This window comes from Choloepus didactylus, chromosome 4 (assembly GCF_015220235.1).
Source record: "Choloepus didactylus isolate mChoDid1 chromosome 4, mChoDid1.pri, whole genome shotgun sequence".
NCBI classification, from domain to species: Eukaryota; Metazoa; Chordata; class Mammalia; order Pilosa; family Megalonychidae; genus Choloepus; species Choloepus didactylus.
The window spans coordinates 153,586,742-153,612,746 of record NC_051310.1 but is presented as its reverse complement, the minus strand read 5'-3'; the positions used below and the strand labels follow the sequence as shown (position 1 = coordinate 153,612,746).

General features: G+C 37.2%; 1 long non-coding RNA gene and 2 other non-coding genes across 4 annotated transcripts; all 3 read left to right on the top strand.

Annotated features, from left to right (window-relative positions):
• The first annotated feature begins 315 nt into the window (after positions 1-315).
• On the top strand, positions 316-24,299 carry LOC119532225. 2 transcript variants are annotated; one of them, XR_005216492.1, is made up of 5 exons: positions 316-1,308; positions 14,381-14,421; positions 17,809-20,279; positions 21,150-21,260; positions 22,539-24,299. It is a non-coding gene; the product is annotated as an uncharacterized LOC119532225 (long non-coding RNA). The 2 variants fall into 2 exon arrangements; XR_005216493.1 differs by lacking the exons at positions 316-1,308; positions 14,381-14,421 and adding an exon at positions 14,476-15,069.
• Positions 20,457-20,533, top strand: LOC119533736. Its single transcript, XR_005216845.1, has one exon. It is a non-coding gene; the product is annotated as a small nucleolar RNA SNORD126 (small nucleolar RNA).
• LOC119533732 lies at positions 22,096-22,243 on the top strand. Its single transcript, XR_005216841.1, has one exon. It is a non-coding gene; the product is annotated as a small nucleolar RNA SNORA79 (small nucleolar RNA).
• Positions 24,300-26,005: the final 1,706 nt, after the last annotated feature.

The following is a 26,005-nucleotide window of genomic DNA, read 5'->3' as shown; positions in this document are numbered from 1 at the left end:
AGAACGGGTCTCCGCGCGAGGGCAGACTGGGCAGGAGATGCCGTGGATCTGATCTCTATGGTTGGGCCCGGCGGATGCCTCCTTAGCCGGAGCTTGGAACAGACTCACGGCCAGCGCTTCGGAGAGTTCAATGGCTGAGGTGAGGTACCCTAACCGGGGGCCTCATAACCTAATTCAGACTACTCTCCCCCGTCCTTTTTTTTTTTTTTTTCTGTTTTCTTCTTTTCTCCTTCCGAATAGGATGCTGAGTGAATTGTGAGGTTGGGGAAAGTTTGAAAAAAAAAAAAAAGAACTTGCGTTTAACTAGGGAGAAGGGGGCACTGAGGTATGAAACTGCATAAAAACATAGTCCTTTCGGGAACAGGGAGGGATTCGCGGAGGCAAGTTAGGATCAGTCTGGTATGCAAGATCTAGGGAACGCCCCGAAGGGGAGAGAAACATGGTCATCTGGGTAATATTACGTAAGACTGTATTAAATCCAGAGAATACACGAGAGATCCTTTAGGTCAGGGGTTTTCTAATATTTGGCTGCATAAGAATCACGGGGCAGGTGAGTGCGGCATATTAAAATACATTGCTGAACCTCACCCCAGACCTTCTAAGGTAGGGGGTACCAGACCTGTGCGTTTTTAACAAGCATGCCAAGTAACTCGGATATTGGTGATTCTCAGACAGCACTTACAGACATGTTTTAGGCTATAATAGTTCCTGGTAAGAGAAAATGAGGGTTTGATGTAAATAAATAAATAAATAAATGCCTTTAAAATTAAATATTAGCAAATGAATTTCAGCAATATATTAAACTAAAGCCACACAGACAAGTAGATTTTACCCCAGGTATGGAAGGATGAGTCGAAATTCGGGCATTAATTAATTCAATAAATATTTGTTATGATAGTTTAGCCAAAATAGACATAGTTCGTGGAGCTTATAGTCTAGTTGGGAACACAATCAAGCAATCACACAAGCAAATGTAAAAGTGCGGCAGTAATGGTGCTGCTAAGGAATATGCTAATGGGGGAGCAGATCATCAGTCAATGAGTGGGAACTCTTCACTAGGGTAATGACAAGAGTTGAACTATATCAGAAGAATCAGCAAGTGAAGAAGGAAGACACAGGGTGGCCAAAGCACTAAGAGCAAAGGGTAGTGTGGTGTGGGATGAAGCTGGAGAGCAGCCAAAGACTTCTGCTTTGGCGGTCAAAGGAGTTGTGCTTTGCCCTGGTATGGCTTTCTGCGTGTGTGAACTGCGATGGATCAAGAACTAACATTCAAAAATGAAACTCGAAAACCCTGAGCAGAAAATACAGGTAACTCTTTTATACTTTGGGGTCGGGAAAGGTTTACTTAAGACACAAAAATCATTGCTTATAAGAGAAAATATTGATAAATTTGATTTTGCTAAAATTAAGAACTTTTGTTCAAAAGATAAATTTTTGAAAAAAGAGAAGAAAATTCTCATTATTTTCATGTAATTTGGTTGTGAATATAAAAATTCCAGAAGAAACTATGGAATCAGTTTTTAAACTAAAAAGAAATGGAAGGGTTCAGTGTGACTTCTATTAGCCACACTGAGCAACTGACTCGTTTCCGGGAAGTGCCCCTTCTTCAGTTTCGTGACCATGAAGGGACAAAAACATCTGAATGAAGTACTGCTCTGTGGTTCCTGGACCCCGAAGATTCACCTGAACCATCTGGAGATTTGAGAACTAGGACAGTGGTGGAATCATTCAGTTCAAATAAATAGCAAGTGAGCCCAGAACCACCCTGGGGGGATGGCACTTACCTGTGACATAGCACAGTCATCCCTGAACAGAGGACCTGAGGGTGCACAGCCTGGAAGAAGGACCCACTTGCAAGTCTCAGGGGCCATATGCCAATACCAAGGTCTTGTGGGTCAGTGGCAGAGACAAACTGTGGCAGGACTGAACTGAAGGATTAGACTATTGCAGCGGCTTTAAAACTCCAGGAACACCAGGGAGATTTGATTGTTAGAGCCGCCCCCACTCCCTGACCGCCCAGACACACGCCCCATATACAGAGTGGGCAGCACCAACAGCACAAGCAAGCTTGGTACACCAACTGGATCCCACAAGGCTCACTGCCCCACTCACCACAAAGACAAAGCGGGGGAGAACTGGCTTGAGGGGAACAGGTGGCTCGTGGACACCACCTGCTGGTTAGTTAGAGAAAGTGTACTCCAGGAAGCTGCAGATCTGACAAATTAGAGATAAGGATTTCAATTGGTCTACAAATCTTAAAAGAACCCTATCAAGTTAAGCAAATGCCAAGAGGCCAAAAACAATAGAAAATTTTAAAGCATATGAAAAAACCAGACGATATGGATAACCCAAGCCCAAGCACCCAAATCAAAATATCAGAGGAGACACAGTACCTGGAGCAATTAATCAAAGAACTAAAGATGAACGATGAGACCATGGCACGGGATATAAAGGACATGAAGAAGAGCATGGCACAGGATATAAAGGACATCAAGAAGACCCTGGAAGAGCATAAAGAAGACATTGCGACCCTCCCAGAACTTGCCCTGCAAGGAGAAGCAGCTTGTGCACAGCTAAAGCAGCGTAAGAAACAAAGACAAACTATGTGTCAAATGCTACAGAATAAAAACAACATGATAGGTACAATGAAGTCCCAATATGATTAAGTGTCAATTTCTCATCAGAAACCATGAAGCCAAGAAGGCAATGAGACAAAATATTTAAAATGTTGAGAGAAACCAATTGCCAACCAAGAATTTTATATCTGGTGAGAATGTCTTTCAAAACTGAGGGAGAGATTAAGACATTCCCAGATAAAAGCTGAGGGAGTTTGTCACCACTAGATCTGCCCTACAAGCAATGCTAAATGGAGTTCTTCAGACTGAGATGAAAGGATGATAGAGAGTACATCAGAGTGACATAAAGAAATCAAGACCTCCTATAAAGGCTCGGTTGCAGTTGGAATCCCAGAGGCTGATGGGTTCAGCCAGATAGAGAGATGATGGCGGTGGCTATGATCCTGCTGCTTTGGGCTGATTTCTGCCGGCAAGCAAGGACATGCAGCGGTGGGGATTTGCAGCAGTGCGTGGTGGCTGGTCCCCAGCTTCCTGAGAGTCCAGAAGCATCTGTGTGGTGGTGGCAGCCAAACTCAACCCACCCAGGGACAAGCTTCTAGACCCATATGCTAAATCCTTGGGTCTTTACTCTGGGAATGTGCTCTGCAGTACAATGTTTCTAGTGGTGTTGTCTTGATTCCCCGTTTTCCTGATTGTGGCAAAATAATAGCTCCCCATTGGTGAGTTCTGTGGTGTTCTGGAAACTATTGCTGGAGACCCAGTCTGTAGACCATTCCTTCAGCCCTTCCAGTAATTTTATAAACACTTAAATCTCTGTTTCAAATTCCTTTCTGCTTAGAGAAGCCCCAAGACAGCATGAGGGATTCTTGCAGGGATGGAAATGTTCTGTACTTTGTATCAAGGTAAATATCCTGGTTGTGATATTGCACTACAGTTTTGCAATATGTTACCATTGAGGGAAGCTGGGGAAGGATACATGGGGATCTTGACTGTGATTTTATTTTAAGCCTGGCTTCCCAGGTGTCCCCTTATTTTCTTTTAATTGTCAATTTTCAGAATAAGGAGATGCGGGGGTCCTCCCCAATCCCCCCCCCCTTTTTTAGATAAACTTTTTATTTTAAAATAATTTTAAATTTACTGAAAAGTTGCAAAGATAGTACAAAGAATGCCTGTACCCTCTGCACCCAATTTCCGCTATTATCTTAAATGACCATGGTACCTCAAAACAGAGAAACCCACATTGGCACATTACTATTAACTAAACTCCAGACTTTATTTGGATTCCACCAGTTTTCCACTGATGTCCCTTTTGTGTTCGAGGATACAATTAGGATACCCCACTGTGTTTAGTCCTCATGTCCTTAGTCTCCTCTGATCTGTGACAGTTTCTCAGTCCTTCCTTGTTTTTCATGACCTTGACAGTTTGAAGGGTCCTTGTCAGGCATTTTGCAGAATATCCATCATTTTGGATTTGTCTAATGTCTTTCTCACATTAGCCCGGCCTCATGGGCTTGGGGGACAAAGACTGTGGTCATGACTTGCCCTTCTCGTCATGTGATATCAGGTGTGTGTGCCACCTACATGTGCCCAGTCACTTTCTAAGTCATCAAGCACAGTCTTCCAGAGTGTAGCACACTCACTGCCACCTATGGGGCTGAACCTGGAAATCTTAATCCAAGCCACAGGTGCCCGTTCCAATGATGTTAGGACAGTTGTTTTATTTTAATTGGTCCCGTGGATAGAGACTGCCCATGACGTGGCCCCTGAGTACAGTGCTTCTCTCAGTGTGGACCCTGGGCCAGCAGTATCAGCGTCACCTGGGAACTTGTTAGAAATGCAAATTTTCAGGCCCCACCCAGACCCACTAAATCAGAAATACTAGGGGTCAGACTCCACAATCTGTGTTTTATCAAGTCATCCAGGTAATTAAAAAAAAAAGAAAAATAGTTTTATTGAGGTATAATTGACACATAATAAACTGTTCACATTTAAAGTGCACAGTTTTATAAGTTTTGAAATATGAATACATCCATAAAACCTTCACCACAGTCAAGATAATGAATGTATCTATCACACTAAAATTTTTTGGACTTTTTATTTTTTAATTAGAGCAGTTGTAAGTTTACAGAAAAATCATACAGATAGTACAGACTTCCCATATATTACCACACACACACACACACACAGTTTGCCTTATTAACATCTTGCATTACTGTGGTAACTTTGTTATAATTGATGAAACAATATTATTATAATTATACTCTTAACTGTTGTCCATAGTTTACATTAGAGTTCACTCTTTGTGTTGTGTAGTCCTATGTTTGTCTGGTTTTTATTCTGTAACTTACATACAACCTAAATTTCCCACTTTATCCGCTTTCAATTATGCAATTCAGTGATATTAATTACATTCACCATGTTGTCCCACTATCCGTTACCAAAACTTTTCCATCACACCAGACAGAAATTCCGTACCAATTAAACATTAACTCCCCATTCCCCACCCCCACCTATCTCCTAGTAACCTGTATTCTAGTTTCTGACTTCATGGATTTGCATATTCTAATTATTTCAAAAAAGAGAAATCATACAAAAAAAAAAAAAAAAAAAAAAAAGAAGACATTGCAAGAGTAAATAAAAAAAAGATGATCTTATGGAAATAAAAGAAACTGTTGACCAAATTAAAAAGATTCTGGATACTCATAGTACAAGACTAGAGGAAGATGAACAACAAATCAGTGACCTGGAAGATGACAGAATGGAAAATGAAAGAACAAAAGAAAGAATGGGGGAAAAATAAAAAAAAATGAAAACGGACCTCAGGGATATAATAGATAATATAAAACATCCAAATATAAGACTCATTGGTGTTCCTGAAGGGGAAGAGAAGGGTAAAAGTCTAGGAAGAGTATTCAAAGAAATTGTTGGGGAAAACTTCCCAAATCTTCTAAACACCATAAATACACAAATCATAAATGCCCAGTGAACTCCAAATAGAATAAATCCAAATAAACCCACTCCGAGACATATTCTGATCACACTGGCAATTATAGAAGAGAAGGAGCAAGTTCTGAAAGCAGCAAGAGAAGAGCAATTCACCACATAGAAAGGAAACAGCATAAGACTAAGTAGTGACTACTCAGCAGCCACCATGGGGGCAAGAAGGCAGTGGCATGACATATTTAAAATCCTGAGTGAGGAAAATTTCCAACTTCAAATTTGAGGGAGAGCTTAATTTTTTCACAGACAAACAAATGCTGAGAGAATTTGCTGACAAGAGATCTGCCCTACTGGAGATACTAAAGGGAGTCCTACAGACAGAGAAACAAAGAAAGGAGAAAGAAACATGGAGAAAGGGTCAGTACTAAAGAGATTCAGTATGGGTACATTAAAAGATATTAATAGAGAGAGGGAAAAATATATATGACAAACATAAACCAACGATAAGATGGCTGATTCAAGATATGCCTTCACGGTTATAACATTGAATGTAAATGGATTAAACGCCCCAATCAAAAGATATAGATTGGCAGAATGGATAAAAAAAATGAACCATCAATATGTTGCATACAAGAGAGTCATCTTAAACACAGGGACACAAAGAAATTGAAAGGGAAAAGATGGAAGAAAATATTTCATGCAAGCTACAGCCAAAAGAAAGCAGGTGTGGCAATATTAATGTCAGGTAAAATAGACTTTAAATGCAAGATGTTATGAGAGACAAAGAAGGCCACTACATACTAATAAAAGGGGCAATTCAACAAGAAGAAATAACAATCATGAATGTTTATGCACCCAATCAAGGTGCCACAAAATACATGAGAGAAACACTGGCAAAACTAAAGGAAGCAATTGAGGTTTCCACAATAATTGTGGGAGACTTCAACGCATCACTCTCTCCTATAGATAGATCAACTAGACAGAAGACCAACAAGGAAATTGAAAACCTAAACAATCTGATAAATGAATTGGATTTAACATACATATATAGAATATTACATCCCAAATCACCAGGATACACATTCTTCTCAAGTGCTCATGGAACTTTCTCCAGAATACATCATATGCTGAGACATAAAACAAGGCTCAATAAATTTAAGAAGATTGAAATTATTCAAAGCACATTCTCTGACCACGATGGAATACAATTAGAAGTCAATAACCATCAGAGACTTAGAAAATTCACAAATACCTGGAGGTTAAACAACACTCTCCTAAACAATCAGTGGGTTAAAGAAGAAATAGCAAGAGAAATTGCTGCATATATAGAGATGAATAAAAATGAGAACACAACATACCAAAACCTATGGGATGCAGCAAAAGTGGTACTGAGGGGGAAATTTATAGCACTAAACACATATATTAAAAAGGAAGAAAGAGCCAAAATGAAAGAACTAATGGATCAACTGAAGAAGCTAGAAAATGAACAGCAAACCAATCCTAAACCAAGTAGAAGAAAAGAAATAACAAGGATTAAAGCAGAAATAAATGACATAGAGAACAAAAAAACAATAGAGAGGATAAATATCACCAAAAGTTGGTTCTTTGAGAAGATCAACAAGATTGACAAGCCCCTAGCTAGACTGACAAAATCAAAAAGAGAGAAGACCCATATAAACAAAATAATGAATGAGAAAGGTGACATTACTGCAGCTCCCAAAGAAATTTAAAAAATTATAAGAGGATACTATGAACAACTGTATGGCAACAAACTGGATAATGTAGAGGAAATGGACAATTTCCTGGAAACATATGAACAACCTAGACTGATCAGAAAAGAAACAGAAGACCTCAACCAACCAATCACAATCAAAGAGATCCAATTAGTCATTAAAAAGCTTCCCACAAATAAATGCCCAGGGCCAGATGGCTTCACAGGGGAATTCTACCAAACTTTCCAAAAAGAACTGACACCAATCTTACTTAAACTCTTTCAAAACATCAAAGAAAATGGAACACTACCTAACTCATTTTATGAAGCTAACATCAATCTAATACCAAAACCAGGCAAAGATGCTACAAAAAGGAAAACTACCAGCCAATCCAACAAAATACTTGCAAATTGAATCCAAAGACACATTAAAAAAATCATACACTATGACCAAGTGGGGTGCATTCCTGGCATGCAAGGATGGTTCAACTTAAGAAAATCAATCAATGTATTACAAACATTAACAAATCAAAAGGGAAAAATCAAATGATCATCTGAATAGATGCTGAAAAAGCATTCGACAAAATCCAACATCCCTTTTTGATAAAAACACTTTAAAAGGTAGGAATTGAAGGAAACTTCCTCAATATGATAAAGAGCATATATGAAAAACCCACAGCCAGCATAGTACTCAATGGTGAGAGACTGAAAACCTGCCCTCTAAGATCAGGAACAAGACAAGGATGCCCGCTATCACCACTGTTATTCAACATTGTGCTGGAAGTGCTAGCCAGGGCAATCTGGCAAGACAAAGAAATAAAAGGCATCCAAATTGGAAAGGAAGAAGTAAAACTGTCCTTGTTTATTAGCTACTAGAGCTAATAAACAAATTTAGCAAAGTAGCGGGATACCAGATTAATGCACATAAGGCAGTAATATTTCTATATGCTAGAAATGAATAAACTGAAGAGACACTTAAGAAAAAGATACCGTTTTCAATAGCAACTAAAAAAGTCAAGTACCTAAGAATAAACTTAACCAAAGATGTAAAAGGCCTATACAAAGAAAACTACATAACTCTACCAAAAGAAGTAGAAGGGGACCTTAAAAGATGGAAAAATATTCCATGTTCATGGATAGGAAGGCTAAATGTCATTAAGATGTCAATTCTACCCAAACTCATTTACAGATTCAATGCAATCCCAATCAAAATTCCAACAACCTACTTTGCAGACTTGGAAAAGCTAGTAATCAAATTTATTTGGAAAGGGAAGATGCCTCGAATTGCTAAAGACACTCTAAAGAAGAAAAACAAAGTGGGAGGACTTACACTCCCTGACTTTGAAGCTTATTATAAAGCCACATTGTCAAAACAGCATGGTACTGGCACAAAGATAGACATATTGATCAACGGAATTGAATTGAGAATTCAGAGATAGATCCCCCAATCTATGGCCTACTGATCTTTGATAAGGCCCCCAAAGTCACTGAACTGGGTCATAATGGTCTTTTCAACAAATGGGGCTGTGAGAGTTGGATATCCATATCCAAAAGAATGAAAGAGGACCCCTACCTCACACCCTACACAAAAATTAACTCAAAATGTATCAAAGATCTCAATATAAAAGAAAGTACCATAAAACTCTTAGAAGATGATGTAGGGAAACATCTTCAAGACCTTGTATTAGGCGGCCACTTCCTAGACTTTACACCCAAAACACAAGCAAGAAAAGAAAAAACAGATAAATGGGAACTCCTCAAGCTTAGAAGTTTCTGTATCCCAAAGGAATTTGTCAAAAAGGTAAAGAGGCAGCCAACTCCATGGGAAAAAATTTTTGGAAACTATGTATCTGACAAAAAACTGATATCTTGCATATATAAGGAAACCCTACAACTCAGTAGTACAGACAGCCTAATTATAAAATGGGCAAAAGATATGAAAAGGCAGTTCTCTGAAGAGGAAATACAAATGGCCAAGAAATACATGAAAGAATGTTCAGCTTCACTAGCTGTTAGAGAGATGCAAATTAAGACCAAAATGAGATACCATCTCACACCTATTAGAATGGCTGCCGTTAAACAAACAGGAAACAACAAATGCTGGAGGGGATGTGGAGAAATTTGAGCTCTTATTCATTGTTGGTGGGACTGTATAATGGTTCAACCACCTGGAAGTCAGTCTGGCAGTTCCTTAGAAAACTAGATATAGAGTTACCCTTCGATCCAGTGATTGCACTTCTCGGTATATACCTGGAAGATTGGAAAGCGGTGACACGAACAGGATATCTGCTCGCCAATGGTCATAGCAGTGTCATTCACAATTGCCAAGAGATGGAAACAACCCAAATGTCCTTCAACATATGAGTGGATAAATAAAATGTGGTATATACACACGATGGAATACTACGTGGCAGTAAGAAAGAACGATGTTGTGAAACATATGACAACATGGATGAAACTTGAAGACATAATGCTGAGCAAAATAAGCCAGGCACAAAAAGAGAAATATTATATGCTACCACTAATGTGAACTTTGAAAGATGTAAAACAAATGGTTTATAATGTAGAATGTAGGGGAACTAGCAATAGAGAGTAATTAAGGAAGGGGGAACGATAATCCAATAAGTACAGATAAGCTATCATGGGTAAATTTAATGTTCTTGGAATGCCCAGGAATGACTATGGTCTGTTAATTTCTGATGGGTATAGTAGGAACAAGTTCACAGAAATGTTGTTGTATTAGGTTACTTTCTTGGGGTAGAGTAGGAACATGTTGGAAGTAAAGTAGTTATCTTAGGTTAGTTGTCTTTTTCTTACTCCCTTGTTATGGTGTCTTTGAAGTGTTCTTTTATTGTATGTTTTTTTAAATTTTTAAATTTTTTTTTATTTTTTATACAGTTGATTTAAAAAAAAAAAAAAAAGGAAAAAAATATACAGATCCCCCTTGAGGAGCTGGTGGAGAATGCAGGGGTATTGGCCTGCCCCACGTCGATGGTTGCTAATGTGCTCACAGACATAGGGGACTGGTGGTTTGATGGGTTGAGCCCTCTACCACAGGATTTGCCCTTGGGAAGACTGTTGCTGCAAAGGAGAGGCTAGGTCTCCCTATAATTGTACCTAAGAGCCTCCTCCCGAATGCCTCTTTGTTGCTCAGATGTGGCCCTCTCTCTCTAGCTAAGCCAACTTGAAAGGTGAAATCACTGCCCTCTCCCCTATGTGAGATCAGACACTCAGGGGAGTGAATCTCCCTGGCAACGTGGAATATGACTTCTGGGGAGGAAGGTAGACCCGGCATCATGGGATGGAGAACACCTTCTTGACCAAAAGAGGGAAATGAAATGAAATAAGCTTCAGTGGCAGAGAGATTCCAAAAGGAGCTGAGAGGTCACTCTGGTGGGCACTGTTACACACAATATAGACAACCCTTTTTAGGTTCTAATGAATTGGGGTAGCTGGCAGTAGATACCTGAAACTATCAAACGACAACCCAGAACCCATGAATCTTGAAGATGATTATATAAAAATGTAGCTTATGACGGGTGACAATGGGATTGGGAAAGCCATAAGGACCACACTCCCCTTTGTCTAGATTATGGATGGGTGAGTAGAAAAATGGGGGAAGGAAACAAACAAACAAACAGACAAAGGCACCCAGTGTTGTTTTTTTACTTTAATTACTCTTTTTCACTTTAATTATTATTCGTGTTATTTTTGTGTGTGTGGTAATGAAGGTGCCAGGGATTGATTTTGGTGATGAATGTATAACTATGTAATGGTACTGTGAACAATCGAATGTACGATTTGTTTTGTATGACTGTGTGGTATATGAATATATCTCAATAAAATGAATATAAAAAAAAAAAAGGAATGGAAAACCGTATACATATATAATGTACCTAATAATCCATAGAATAATTGTTCTCTTTATAAAAGAGGCTTAAACAGCTAGAAATTAAAAATTTTAGAAAATAAACCATTTATAACATCAAAGTATATCAAGTATTTGGGAGTAAATCTGATAAAATAGCACTCCACAAATGTGTTGTACTGGTTAATCTGTTTCAGTTCTATGTCAAAGCATTTTGTATTTGACTTAATTATGGCACAAAAAAAGTTAGACTAGGTCTAAAAGGCATTTGTTTAGGAACAGGAAAATGTATCAAAATGGAAATTATTATTAAAAATAGCTAATACATAATAGAACTTTATGTATGTAAGTATATCACCTCATTTAATTTTAGTAATGATAGTAGTTAAATTATTGAATACTTATTATGCAGTAAGCATGTAAACAGGTGATTACTTTCTTTTACTTCCTTTATGAATGAGAGTGGAGAATGAATAAGGAAGTAGAACATGAATTGAGCACATACTATGAACCAGTTATTTGAATAGACTCTTTCATATATTTGTATATTTGTTAGGAAGGAAGGTGTTAACTATCTGTATGATACAGAGGAGAAAATTGAGGCTCAGAGAGTTTAAGCAGTTTATTCCAGATCATGCAGTTGGAAAGTATCAGGGAAAGGATAATGATTTACATGGAACATTGTCTAAGAATATCCTTGTGTAGCACCTTAAGATGAAGATTTTCATTGGCTACCCAGGTGCATAGTTGCTGCCAAGAGGGCGGTGACTTGCTGAGAAGGCCACCCTGCAGGAATCCAGTATCTGTTAGCATCCATTCAACAAGGAATACAGCTGTTAGCTGTGCGCTGACAAATATGACCATGGCATGGGTTTGAGATCTCCCCTTAGGACAGGGTTACAAAATCAGGGTTCAGAATGACTGTACCAGGAATTTTTAAATATGTGATTAAATAAGTAGAATAGTCTTCATTCTTGCTTTAAGTGCAGCAAAGCCCACATGTATGCTTCTGGTATTATTTTATTTTGATATAAATTAAATTTTAATTTCCCAGAAGTGATTTGCAAAATCATGAATTAGAAACACCATTTCAAGGAATTTGTGTTCATGACGTCAGGAATAACTAGGACAGGGGATGTTGAGGAGAGTCTTCAACTTTGCAACAATCTTGTAGGGGAGAGGATCCTCAGGAAATACTAAAAGGTGGTGAGGCCTAAGGCCTAAGAAAGGGGAAAGTAGTAACTTGGGGTAGGGGTGGTGAACACACGGAAGGCCCTGTCTCTAGAACCCCAGGCTAATTTAGGGGTTAGTCATTCAATGCCTTGTCCTTTTAGACTCTGGAGGCATGTTTTTCTGCCCTAGGGGGGTCAGTGGTCTCATTTTTCTCTTTCCACTCCTCTATTAAAACCTACTCTTGTACACTATCTTTATTTTGGTTGTGGTGGGGTACTGTTTAATTGTTTAAACATCAATGCATTCTCCTTGTTTATATTTAAAAAAAACAAAAGAAGACCCATCCCAACCATGCTATTTTTCCTAGGAGTAACCGTTGTTACCAATTTAGTGTTTCTCCTTCCACTCCATTTTTTTTTTTTTCACTCACCAACACATATATGCACATTTACAAATATATTATTTTGCCTTTTTTGGGAGGATGCTACAAAAATGTGAGCATATTGCATGTGTTGTTCTGCAACTTGACTTTTTTCACTTAAATGCTTTGGAGACCATTCCATGCTAGGATATGCAGATCTACTTCATTCTCTGTAACTACTGGGTAGTATTTGATAGAAAACTTGTACCCATGATTTAATGATTCCCCTTTGGATAAGCATGGTAATTTTTAATTTTGTGCTATTACAACCAATGATCATCATTGTACATGCCTCTTTGGGCATAAGTACAGATGGGACTTGCTGGTGCAAATGGTATGCTTAATATTTATTTGCTAACAAATGGCTATTCTCAGATTCTTGATTCTGATTGTACTGTTAATGAAGTTTCTTAAGAGTGCTACATTTTCCAGGAGTGTACTCATTTTAGCAGTGATAATATCTTTAACATCCTGAATTAAGTCTCTGTTTTCCAAAGGTGGGCCTCAGTTAAACCCATCAGAAGCACTTGATGGTACTTATTAAAATAAATAGTGCTGAATCCTACCCATTAAATTAGAATCTCTGTCCCAGGAATCTACTTAACAACTCTCAAAGTGATTTTACTGTGCACAAAATTTTGATATTAGCAGCTGGTGAGACTATCATAACAGGTTGTTGTGAGTATTAAAACTTGGAATGCAGAATGCTGTGAATGGCTGTTAATGTTTGATGGGAATGTTTTTTAAAGGAACGTGTGTTTTCTGGGATCTTCTGAACTCATACAATGGGAGGTAGTGTAATGTCGTGGTTGAGTCTGGGCATTCAAGTTGGATGAATGGAGCCCAAATTCTGACTTTATTACTTCCTAACTGGATAAATTCTCTAACCTCTATAATTCTGTTTCTTCTTCTGTAAAATAGTTATAATAAAAGTGCCTACATTCTTGGATTATTGTGAAAATAAAACGAGGTAATTAATGTAAAGTGTTTCACATAATCCTTGGTTTATGGTAAATATTCAATAAATGAAGTAGTTTTGACTCTAGAAGTTATAATTCAGTAGACCAATTATGAGACAATAAGTCAGCATTTGATGCTGAATATTGGGAAATTTTGAACAGACAAGCTCTAAAGTAGATTGGAATGGGTAGTAGTTTCTAGCAAGGCTGAAGTAGGGTAGAGAGGATGAAACTATTAAAAAGCGAGAACTGCTGTGAGAGTTATATCTTTTCTTCCTATGTATAATACCTTGAATCTTATACTTTTGGTATATGCACCTTATATGTATATTTGTATACATATTCTGCATTATATACTTAAATATTAATTATGAATCATGATGAATGGTGTACTGGTGGGTTCTCTAATTATGGCTTAAAGAACAATCCTAACAGACAAGAAGAACATAACAGCTTAAATGGAGGGGGTTGTGAAGAATCAAAATACTCTATTATGTCCTCAGCATTGAAGGTCATTGTTTTTGATCCAGAGTTTTGTAAAAACACACTTTCCCTTCTAGTTGTTTACAGCTTTTTGGGAAGATATATCTAAAGTGAAACTAAAAGTAATAATTAACACATTGTTGAGTACTATTATGCAGTCAGCATTATACTGAGTCCATTGTATAAATTATTTTACTTAATCACAGCAATTATAAGAGGTTAATCTTATCATTTTTTCTCTTTTTGTAGTTGAAGAAACTAAGCCACTGAGCTCAAATACTAACTTCAGGGTAAGTTCTAACTTGACCTCGACTGTTTATAGTGGAACCTGTTATCGTGGATAATTAACCTGAATTCTTTCTGAAGGGATGAAAATTATTTGTAATAGAATACAATAAGGCCATCTAAACAAGAACATATATAAATAATTTGAATTAGCCTGTATTTGCTTGCTAAGTATATTGACCCCAAGGGAAACCAGGTTTAAAAAGTTCCATCTAAAAACAAGGCAAGAAGCATCACTGGTCCATCTAGAGACAGGTAAGTGAAGGAGGGGTTGTGACATTTTAGCACCTTTTAAGGTAAAGGAGGAGGGAATCCGCTTTTTACTCATTAGCCAATCAGTTTCTGAGACTATCAACAGAGGCCACTTCCTGTCTCTCCACTTTCTCCGTTTTGGTGGACTGGTGAGTGTGCACTTTACTTTGCTCTCTATCTGTTTTGAATTTCTCTTCTATTTGACCCATATACTCCGGTGGCAGGACCTTTATTTCAAACCAGCATTGGAGTGTGTATGAGTTGCAAGGCGATTACTTACAGCCGTTTGGAGGTTGGGGGCAGCAAGTGAAATGCTCTGCCTGGCTTGTTTCCACGTGGGCCTCTGCAGCAGAGTCTGCCTTCCTTCCCCGAGACCTGGTCACCAATAGATTCTGATTCAGGTACAGATTTCTATGTTCCTCCAAAAGGCCTGGATTCATTTTGCTTGGAGGGAAAGGTATTGTTATCATCCCAATGCTGTTTTGATTTATGTCTCGCTAGATGAGAGGTAGGTCTTGAGGGGAAGATTTCAGCCCTGAATATTTTCTCTCTCCAGTGAGTGTCTGCTGGGCCCAGGTTCTTACTGGGTTTGTGGGAGCTGCAGCAGACTTTGTCTTTACCCTGCTTTTTGCTCAGAGCATTCTAGCTTTCTTGGTGACACTAGGCAGCAAACACTGGAATGATTTTACTGATCACTAAGAGGAGCTCCTAATTTTAATGTGGGTGCTGTGGTGAGGGTGTTTTAAAAAGTGTTAAGATATACTGAGAAAGGTCAGGGGACTACCAAGCCTAAATTCAAGTTCCAATGTCACAATTTACTACTCCAGTGACCTTGGGCAATACAGGTTCCCACTCTTAGGCACAGCTTGAGAAGATGAAATGAAATATATATGTGTCAGGCACTCACTGTTATATAATAAATGTTAGATGCTTTCTGGAAGTGGTACATTCAGTAAGGCTGTCTTAACTCTTGTGAAAATATTTGCCTAGTGACCTGGAGTGTAATTTCACCCCATTCCTATTTTTCTCTTACATAAATTCAATTATAATGTGTGTTGATTTATTCTTACAGGCAGAAAGGATGAGAAAAATAATGGAACAGTTGATGGAATGTGGTAATAGCCATTTGTAGTTCCCATCATTCTTATAATCTCAAGCTTTATTAATTTATTTTTTGAATAGTAATGTTTCAACATGGTTCAACATTTGAACAGCAATGAAAAGTCTGATTCCTGTTCCTAAGCCACCCAAATCCCCTCCTCACTATAAGTTTTAGTTTCTAATTTATTGTTCCAGAGATATTTTATGCAGATAGAAGCAAATATGTGTACTTAGCCCTGTTCTCTTCTATACCTTACTTTTCCCACTGAATAGTTCCATATGAGTAAATAGCTCTAAATTCTTTATAATGGTTGCATAGTATTATGATATATAAATATACCATAATTTATTTAACCTTCATTGGTAAGACATTTAGGTAGTTTACTATCTTAAGTTCACCCCAAAATGCTGCAGAGAATAACCTTGTACATAAGCCAATTGGCACATGTGACATTTCAGTTGAGTTTTGATATATTAGTTCTCTATTTATAAGGATGCTAGGTAATGTGCAGTTCTTCCTGTTATTTATATTTGTTTTATGCACATAGTGATGATGAGAAACTGCCCAACACCCTAAATAATGTTGATAGGGCAATAAAGGATTTTCTTTCAAAGGCAAAACCATGCTGATGGCCTTTATGTGAATATATCTTTGCCCACTTCGTTTAAGTAGGAGTTGGTTTATCTTTTTTATGAGTACATATTAATGTTGGGAAAGGAAGACAGCAGCGATTCAGGGAAACCACGTGGTCTTTGTAACCACAGGGGCAGAAGGGGCATGCCTGCATTGTTCACTTACAAAATGTGTGTGGAGTATCTCCCTGAAATTATGGTGTTCAGTGAGTAAGTCCCTTTTAACATTAAGTTAGGAAAAACTGAAGTGTTACTTAGGATGTGTAGGAGGTCTCTGGGAATTCCTTCAAAGCTGTTTATTTTTAAAGTCTTAAAAGCCTAAATTTATGTTTTGTGAAACATCTTGTTTCCTAGTTAGATGTTTTGCTGGTTGGGAGAATAATTGGCTTATTTCCAAAGGAAGTTTGCTTTTTCTGTTTAAGCTGTAACTTTACGTAGAATACCTTGAAGTCTTCATTGTTAAGTAGGGAATGAAGGGGAGGAGGAAGCAAGTTTTTCTCTTTTCTTAAGGACACAGTATCTTGGAGTTGGGGGTCTCTTATGAGAGTAAGTAACTTTTCTGGCTTCAGGGTTATTGTGAAAGTGAAATTTGTAGGCAGAATTAGCTCACTAGCTCATTGATCTTGAACACAATAAATAAAAACACCCTATTTAAATATAGGCAGCTACTGTGCAAAGTAGTTTACATTTATTAGCTCATTTAATCCTCACAGCAGTTCTAGCCATTGGGTAATATTTGTCCTCATTTACAGAAGGAACAGTTGAGACTTAGAGAAGTTGTATAACTTGCCTGAAGGTTACTTAGCAAATAAGTCGGGGAGCCAGATTTCAAATCCACTTCTGTCTGACAACGAAATCCATTACCTTAACCACTATGCTAAGTTACCTGCCATTTAGTCTCAAAACCATGTTTGCATGCCTATAATAAGGAAATAACACAGTACTTGAAAAATGAGGAAGTATGGAAGGTGCTTTATAAATTCTAAGATAGAGAAAGTATTATGAAATAGATAAAATAACAAGTTAACAGAATAGGGAAGATTTTACTGCCTTTCACATTCCGATTTAAAATTATTCCTTCTTGCTCTCTTGACCCAAAGTCCTCATTTGTTCCACCAGCAAGGTGATTGGGACTGGGTGAAGTGGTGGTCTGTTGGGATGAGCTGCAGCTAGTTTCTGACCTGCTCACTTTCTGTTTCAAGTATGCTCTGTGTGGGTTTCTCCTCCTCTTGGGAGGTTAAAACAATCAGGATTCTTAGCTGAAACAGCTGACAGTGAGTGAGAAACAAACCTGGAGTATTTCTGATAGGAATGCCTTACAGACCCATCTCTTAAAGGCAACAAGCCGAGTGAACAGTTTTCCATTTACTTTCTACAAAATGTTTTGTATTTTAATTTTGCTTTAGGTTGAAGATGAAATCGACTGAGGAGGAAAGTCTAGGTCTTCAACAACCTGTGTGCCAGACCAGAAGTGGCACTGTGAAAACCTTCATTAACTTCTGCTGCATAATTCCCTAAAAATCAAGTGGGCTTGGAGTTTGACATTTCACAGTTAAAAGCTGATAGGACTATAAAGGCAACTACTTGATCTTTGACCAAGATTTGATCCTGAATTACATGTATGTGTGTCTGTAGTTTCCCACAACAATAGACACAGTAGTCACTAAGTAAATTGGGATAGAACTGAGTAAACTTGAGAGGTAATTGAATCTTAAAATGGAAATTATTCACTGATTTAGTATTGTCAATCTGTCGTTTGTATCAGGCTTTCTTGGAGCATCTATTCAAATGTATAAAATGTATCTTTGGGCCATGAACACTGGTACTTGAAAGCACTTAACTGCCAACAGTTAATAAAAGCAGTGGGTCATTGATTGTTTATGGAGTCTTTACAAAATATTTACTTCAGCTCTCTGAATACTCAGTAAATATGGACTGGCCTTTGCATGGTAGAGTGACGCTTGCTGAGGCTTGACTAGAATCCTGTAGGGAGCATTGGGAAAGAAATGCATTTACTGTCAGTGTTTATACCTGCTAGGCATTGTGCTATGTGCCAAGGGCACAAAGACCAGGCCCCTGCAATCTGGGTTTTGTGTATGAGATAAATAGGTAGAAAAGCTGTGTCTTTGAACCTATGATTATTTTCCTATAAGAAGTACTTTGATCCTAAGAGTTTTGAGGTAGACATTATTAAAACTAGAAATTTCTGGCTTGATGTCTTACTTCCTGTCTACTTCCTTAGTCGGTCTTGCATGCTGCTGGTCTTAAAAGATTTTGCATAACTAAAGCACTGTGTAAGTATAGGGCAAGGAAATTGTAAAACAACACTTATATCTCTAGTGCTTAAATATCCCAGGTTTCTAAAATACTGAGCCAGTATATCATCCTCATTACATCCTAATGCAAACCGTCTTCTTTAGCCCAGTTGCTTAATGTAGAAAGTGTCATGGTGAAATGAGTGTGGAGTTTCGACAGAACTTAATTTAAATCCTAGCTCCCTCTTACTAGCTAGGAGACCATAGGAAATTTATTTAACTTAACTGAGCCTCAATTTTCCTTAGTTTTTAAATGTACATAATGGTATAAATATGGGGTTGTAGTGAATGAAACAATTTCTGTAGTATTTGGCAGATAGCAGGAATTTTTAAGAACGATGATCACTGCTTCCTTTCGGTCTATTTTAGTCGTACCCATCCTTTAAGGCAGGGCTGTCCAACAGAACTTTCTGTGATGATGGAAATGTTTTATATCTGTGCTGTCCGATGTAGCCATGAGCTGCATGTGGTGAGTAGTTACCTATCGGATAGTGCAAAGTTAAGTAAGGCCCGGCTCAAGCCCCACCTTTTATCTTTATGAAGCCTTTCTTGACCAATGATTCTTCTTAACCTTACTGGCTCTCTACCACTTATTTGGTGCTTGCCATGGACAGTAATACTCATGAATCCTGTCTTTCCATCTAGATTGCATTTGAGGTTAGGAAGTTTTAAATCTCCACATTGCTGCATGGAAAGGATTGTGACAAAAGTATAATTGTAATACTGCTTTTGTAAATTCTATTTTTAAATGGTAAGTTTTAAAAGATCATTAAATGTAATAAAAATTTTCTAAAGACTTCCTTGTCAGGAAATAGTCTACACTGATGAGTTGCATTTCTTGTCTGTTTTATCTGGAAGTTCAGATTATATGTAAACTCTAGAAGAATTAGAGCTTCTTATATTGCCATCTTGTGGCCGATTTGGGTTCCAGATGATGCTAATTCAATTTTCTTATGTCAAGGAAAGGTTTTCTTTAGTTTACTATGAAAAAGTATTTCCAAAAGTAAAGGTTGAATTAGATTGGCATTAGCTCGGTCACTGAAGTATGCTTTGAAAAATGGACAGTTTTGGATTCAATCTCTACTTAATCTGCATCTTACAAGTTTTTGGCTCCTTTTCCATGGCTGTTCTGCTGTGACTTTTCTAACCTTTCAGAAGTTGGTTAAACTCATTGTACAGTTTTATCCAAACATTTATTTATTTATTTAAAGTTCAATTTTATTGAAATATATTCATATACCATACAATCATCCACTGTGTACCAACTTTTTACGTTTATACAAAATTTAGATGCTCTAATTTGATATTGAGCTTAGGAATTTGAAGACATTCTTCAACAGATGGGTCATTAATTTATATTGCTGAATAGAGATTCAAATAAAGAATAACCAGTTACTCTAATTTTCCTTGAGTCTAGAGGGGTGTAACTTGGTGTGTAGCATGCTGCTAGGCATTCAAATCATGTCATCATAATCTTTATGTGTTTTGTACTTTTTTAATTTTCCGGAGATGATGTAGCTCAACATGATTCCCAGATACAAGCTGGTCATTTGATACCAGAGGTAAGCATAAGACAAAACCTTCATTTTTATCTCATTTGGATTTCTAATCTACTACCAGTATTATTAATGACTGAAATTTGGTAGATGAAAAAGCTTTAGTTCCAACTTAACAAGGATTTCCTGGTTTGAGGTTGAGGCTGAGGAGTAGTGGTAGTTTGCCCTTCACCAGTCATTTACAGTTTGCCATGATGAAATGCATGTTAAGTCCGTGTTTCAGCTGATCACCCTGATTAAACACATGCTCTGAGCAGACTAAAACTAGGGGCAAAGATCTGGAATTGAATCGGAATTCTTACTGGGGTCTAGTCAGTGATCCCAAGTATTTCTTAAATCTTTCTAATTATGAATTTAACACTACAACAAAAAGCACCTTTTTTAAAAAATTATTATTTGCAGTATCTCTTTGAGGTAAACAGAACTAGGGTTAGAAATCCTCAATCTAAAAACTCAAATGCTACAGAAAAAGCACTGGTGACTGGTGTAAGTATACCAGCTACTTAGTTAAATGCTAAGTAGCTGGTAGTTAAGTAGTTTTTAACAAATGCAGCCTATATATAGGATTAAGGGAATCCCAAAGTTAGTTAAATCAATTTTAAGACCATATAATAAATACTACAGACCTTTAAATGTTATGATGTACGTTTATGTTTCCTTAAACAGAAGTGTTTTCATGATACACTAAGTTAAAACAGGTTATAGAGAATTTTTCTGCTTGAACATTTTTGTATGTTTATGCCTTTTTGAGAAATCATCTGAGGATATCAAAATACTAGAAGTTATTGTCTCTGGAATTGGATTCTGTGGGTGATCTTGTTATATTTGCTAACTTGTATGAGAACTAACTTTTTAGCTTTTGGCTATGTCTTGCAGAAATGAAATTTCAGGAGTCCAAAACTAGATCTGAGTCTTCTTCACCAGACTGAAACTCTTGGGTGCTGTAAGTCTTGGATATACAATTGATGACTGCCTTTTTCTTTTATGGTGAGACTTATGTGGAAATTGAAGCTTTGACGCACATATAAGTTTTTTGGAAATCCACCTTTCTGATTTCATGGCTAGTTTCCAAAGTATTTCATAATTTTATTTCATAAAAAGTCAACTAAAGATGTAGAGACATAGCATGATGTATAGTTATACATGGGTTCTGGAGTCAGACTGGGTTCAAACCCAGCTTTGTAACCTTGGCAAATTTAACATTTTGGGGCCTTTGTTTCTTTATGTCTTGGAAGATATAAGATATAAACACTCAAAGGATGGTTACCGTGAAGATTAAATTAGATGATAAGACTGTACCATAGGGGAAAAAATTTAGATAATAAATGCAGTGCTTAGAACATTGCTTAGCATATGCTACATGTTCAACAGATGTTAGCTATTTTTTCATCAGAGTCCATGTGTATATTTATCTCAGGCTTTGTACTACCTGACCATTTCTGACATCTGCATATAAGCTGTCAGAAATTCTTTGTATTTATTGCTTACATGTCTTTCTGCCAGTTGCTTACTTCTTATTATCTTCACTCCGAGCACCCAAGCCCTAATTTAGTTCTGGCATCAAGCAGAGTATGGTGATAAGGACTATAGTGTGTATCCCAATATAATTGTTTCAATAAAGTTTTCTTTGATCATGGTTTTGGCACTAACTTATTTGTCATTCAGTTCCTCATATTGTGTAAAGACCAGTTGATCTTTAATGGTCTCTTCTAGTTTTTGACTCTTTAATCATTTAAATGTAATGATTCCTATCTCAATAAGTTTCTTCTTGCTTTTATTTTTACTAAATGTTTCTTAAAATAATGGAGTTGAAGATATAATTTGATGGCTGTTCCTCTCACTGCTTGGAGCTTTAGGCAGTGAGATTTTAGTCCATCATATATCAAAAGTGGCTTATCTTCACTCAGGGCACCATGAGGATGGGCTGGCTGTCCGTTAGTGCCTTCTGATCTTTGCGGAGCCAGACAATTTTAAAGCAGCTTGTGATTTCAGATTAAGAAAATGTACCTGTAAGTGGGGTGGGGGGGGTGGGGGAGAAACCTAATTTTAAAACATGGGGATAGTTTATAGAGAAACCTTTGATTGTGATGATATTTGAGTAGCTCTGACCTAGGGCTATGAAAGAGCTGTAATTCTGGAAATTATTGAAAAACTATATTGTGAAGTTGTCATTTATATTCAAATGGTTTTACTCTGTTTCTACCCTTACCCCCATGTGTTTGTTCAAATATCAGGGTAGTTTTTAAAATACTTTTTCCTTTGTAGCCTGAAAATAGATGATTCTTCACATTAAAGATGGAAGCTGACATTTCTCATGAGAAGTGGTCTCATAGAATCGACTTGCAAAAACGTAAGAGGCACAAAGGAAAGAATAAAATACTTTTTCTTCTGTCATTCTTAAATCCCTTCCTAGATTGTAAGCTCCATGAAAGCAGGATACCTTTCTTATCCTTAATGCCTAACTCAGGTTAAATATTCAAAAAATATTTGAAGTAAAGTGATTTGAATTCTTCCATTGATTTTGTTTAATTCCTGGAGAATGGCAACCATTTTAGTTGTGTTTCAGCAAGACATTTAATGGAATAACTGGGACTTAAGCTCTGATGTAAAATGTATATATAGATACATTAAGCTATTTGGATACCCATGAGTCTACTTAAAACTCTTTAATATCTGATTATAAGGCTTGATCCTTCCAAGAGGCAATGAAGAATCATTACCAAAACAACCTGTGTTTGTGAGGAATAAATAAAAGTTTACTGGTAAGAGATCTTTATTGTGAAATTTTATCTATAAACTTACTGGATATTTAAACAAATACTAAAGTATCAAATGAGTTTTAGAGTAGATGATGGTAAAAGTTTAAGATTCAGAGATAGTAGGAGGGAAAATTACCTTCTGAAATTCAGAGAAATATGATACAGAAATACTCATAGGGACTTACAGTATCTACACAAGAGTATTACTTTAAAATCAAATGACATGGTTTTTTGAAAGGTGAAAGTAACCTGGTAATTAAATGGTATAAGTGATGTATGAGAACAAACTGTGCCATCATAGTTTAGAAATGAAATCATATGCTTTTGAAGTCACTTCATGGAGAATATACAATTCATGAGCATTCATTAGTGTGTGTAAAAACATTGAACAGCTGAGTCAAACTATTTCAGAAATGAAATGTGACAGGTCTTTAAGTTGCCAGGCTTTTCTCTTGAGATTCTCAATTTGGGAATAAAAACAAGGAGTCCAAAGAGTGAGGAAGTTACTTCTGTGTGTTCAGGTACAGCGCACAACTGCCGCTTGAAACCCAGTGCTTTTTCTCCATTATGATATCTCTAGGCTGCTTTTGTAAATATGTTCTCACAAAAACTTTCTCATATCTATTCTAAGTAGTTTTGCCATTGAAGTAGGCAGTAACATCCCCAGGTATTACTTAATAGGCAACAATAACTATTACATCTCATGAAGGACACTATTTCCAGTATTTTGTTCCACTTGCCTGTTAAATATAACTTGGAAATGGGACTAGACTACCTTTCCATCAAGGCTGAAGCTGTTAGAATGTTTGCTTTCTGAAATGGTCACTCTTTCCCTTGTGAGTTCTTATTGCTACCCAGACTCCTTTTAGAAAGAATGGATTCAAGGTGTGTGTGTGTGTGTGTGTGTGTAGCAAAACTGTAAAACTAGAAAAACATAGAATATCACATGGAAGTACGTAGCACAAAAAGGAAAGGTTGATAAATTTTTGTACACTAAAATTTCAAGCTATGATTTCCATACCATGTAACTGACAAAGGACTCCATATAAATCAAGAAAATGAGAAAACAATATAATTGGCAGTTTACAGGTAAGGATCGCTGAGTAGTCATTCACATGAAAAGTCACTTAACCTTACTAGTAATTAAAGAATTGTGCATTGAAACAACATGGAGATACCATTTCACTGGCAATCAGATGGGCAAAAGTGAAAAAAAAAAAAAACAAACAAAAAACCTGACCACATGTTGCTGAATCTGGAGCTTTGGGCCTCTCATACTTTGCTGATGACATATAAATTTATTTTATTACTTTGGAGAGTTCTAGTTTGTGAAAGATGCTTATACTGTAACCCAGCAATTCTGCCTCTGGGTATTCTATAAGAATTCTTGTATATGTACTCAAGGAGATATACAGAAGCTACATTGCAGTATTTTTAATTGCAAAAATCTGGAACTAATAACCATTAGAAGAATGGATAAATTATGGTATATTTGTGCTGGTTTGAATGTATTATGTCCCCCAGAAAAAGCCATATTCTTTGATGCAATCTTGTGGGGCAGACATATTAGTGGGGATTAAGTTGGAACATTTGGATTAGATAACACTGATGAGATAATTTCCATGGAGGCGTGGCCCCACCATTCAGGGTGGGCCTTGCTCAGTGGAGCCATATAAATGAGCTGACAAACAGAAGGAACTGAGTGCAGCTGTGAGTGACATTTTGAAGAGGAGCTACAGCCAAGAGGGACACTTTGAAGAAAGCACAGGAGCAGCAGATGAGAGACAGTTTGAAGATGGCTGTTGAAAGCAGACTCTTGCTCCGGAGAAGCTAAGAGAGGACAGATAACTGAAGAGCAACTAAGAGTGACATTTTTGAGGAACTGCAGCCTGGAGACGAATGTCCTGGGAGAAAGCCATTTTGAAACCAGAACTTTGGAGCAGACACCAGCCACATGCCTTCCCAGCTAACAGAGGTTTTCCGGACACCATTGGCCATCCTCCAGTGAAGGTACCTTGGACACTTTATGGTCTTAAGATTGTAACTGTGTTAATCAAATAAACCCCTTTTATAAAAGCCAATCCACCTCTGGTGTTTTGCATTCCGGCAGCATTAGCAAACTAGAACAATATTCATAGTATATGGCTGTTAAAATGAATTAAGGACAGTATGTATATTAACTTGGATAAATCTCAAAAACGATGATTTTAAAAATGGCCCAATGATATGTGTTGTATATGATACAGTAGTTTTAAAACATGGAAAAAAAGTTGTTAATAGTTGTATAAAAATAGTAAAAGTGTAAGAATACACATGAAAATGATAAACACTAAAATCTGGCCTGTGCTTAATCTCTGTAGAGGCTGGAAATAAATGGGATTGAGACATACACAGAGAGGCTCCAATTGTGTTTGTAATGTGTTATTTTGTTTAAAAAAGAAGTAAAGGTGAGAAAGGTTTGGGCTTATTAAAGCTGAGTGATGGTCATTCTTACTATGTTTTTTTGTATGCTCGTCTTTTTTTTAATATTTAAATCAACTTTATTTACAAAACACTATCTTGAGAATTATAATTTGGTAAAAGCTTTCATTTGGGCACAAGTATAAACACGTAGGTAATAGATGTTCCTTAAACTAAAAAGGAAAGATATTTCAAGATTAATTTTGAAGAGAGACAAAATCACCATGTTTCTTGCTGTGCTCCTGGACTTTCAGTAGTAGGTTCATTTGAAGTCCACATGGATGATAACTTGCCATTATTTTCAGGATGTAGTTCAAAAAAGTCCTTTAGTAGAAAGTATTCTTGAAGTGGCTCATACTGCTTTCAGAAGGAAAAAAGAGGTACTTGTGTGGTGAACTGTTCCCCTAGATGCATTGCAACAAAGATCTTCACTGGAGAAGAGGCATAGGAAAGAAACCTGCCGACAAAGTTGATCAGAGGGCAGCATGAGGTGGGAGGGACCCTGAGGACCTT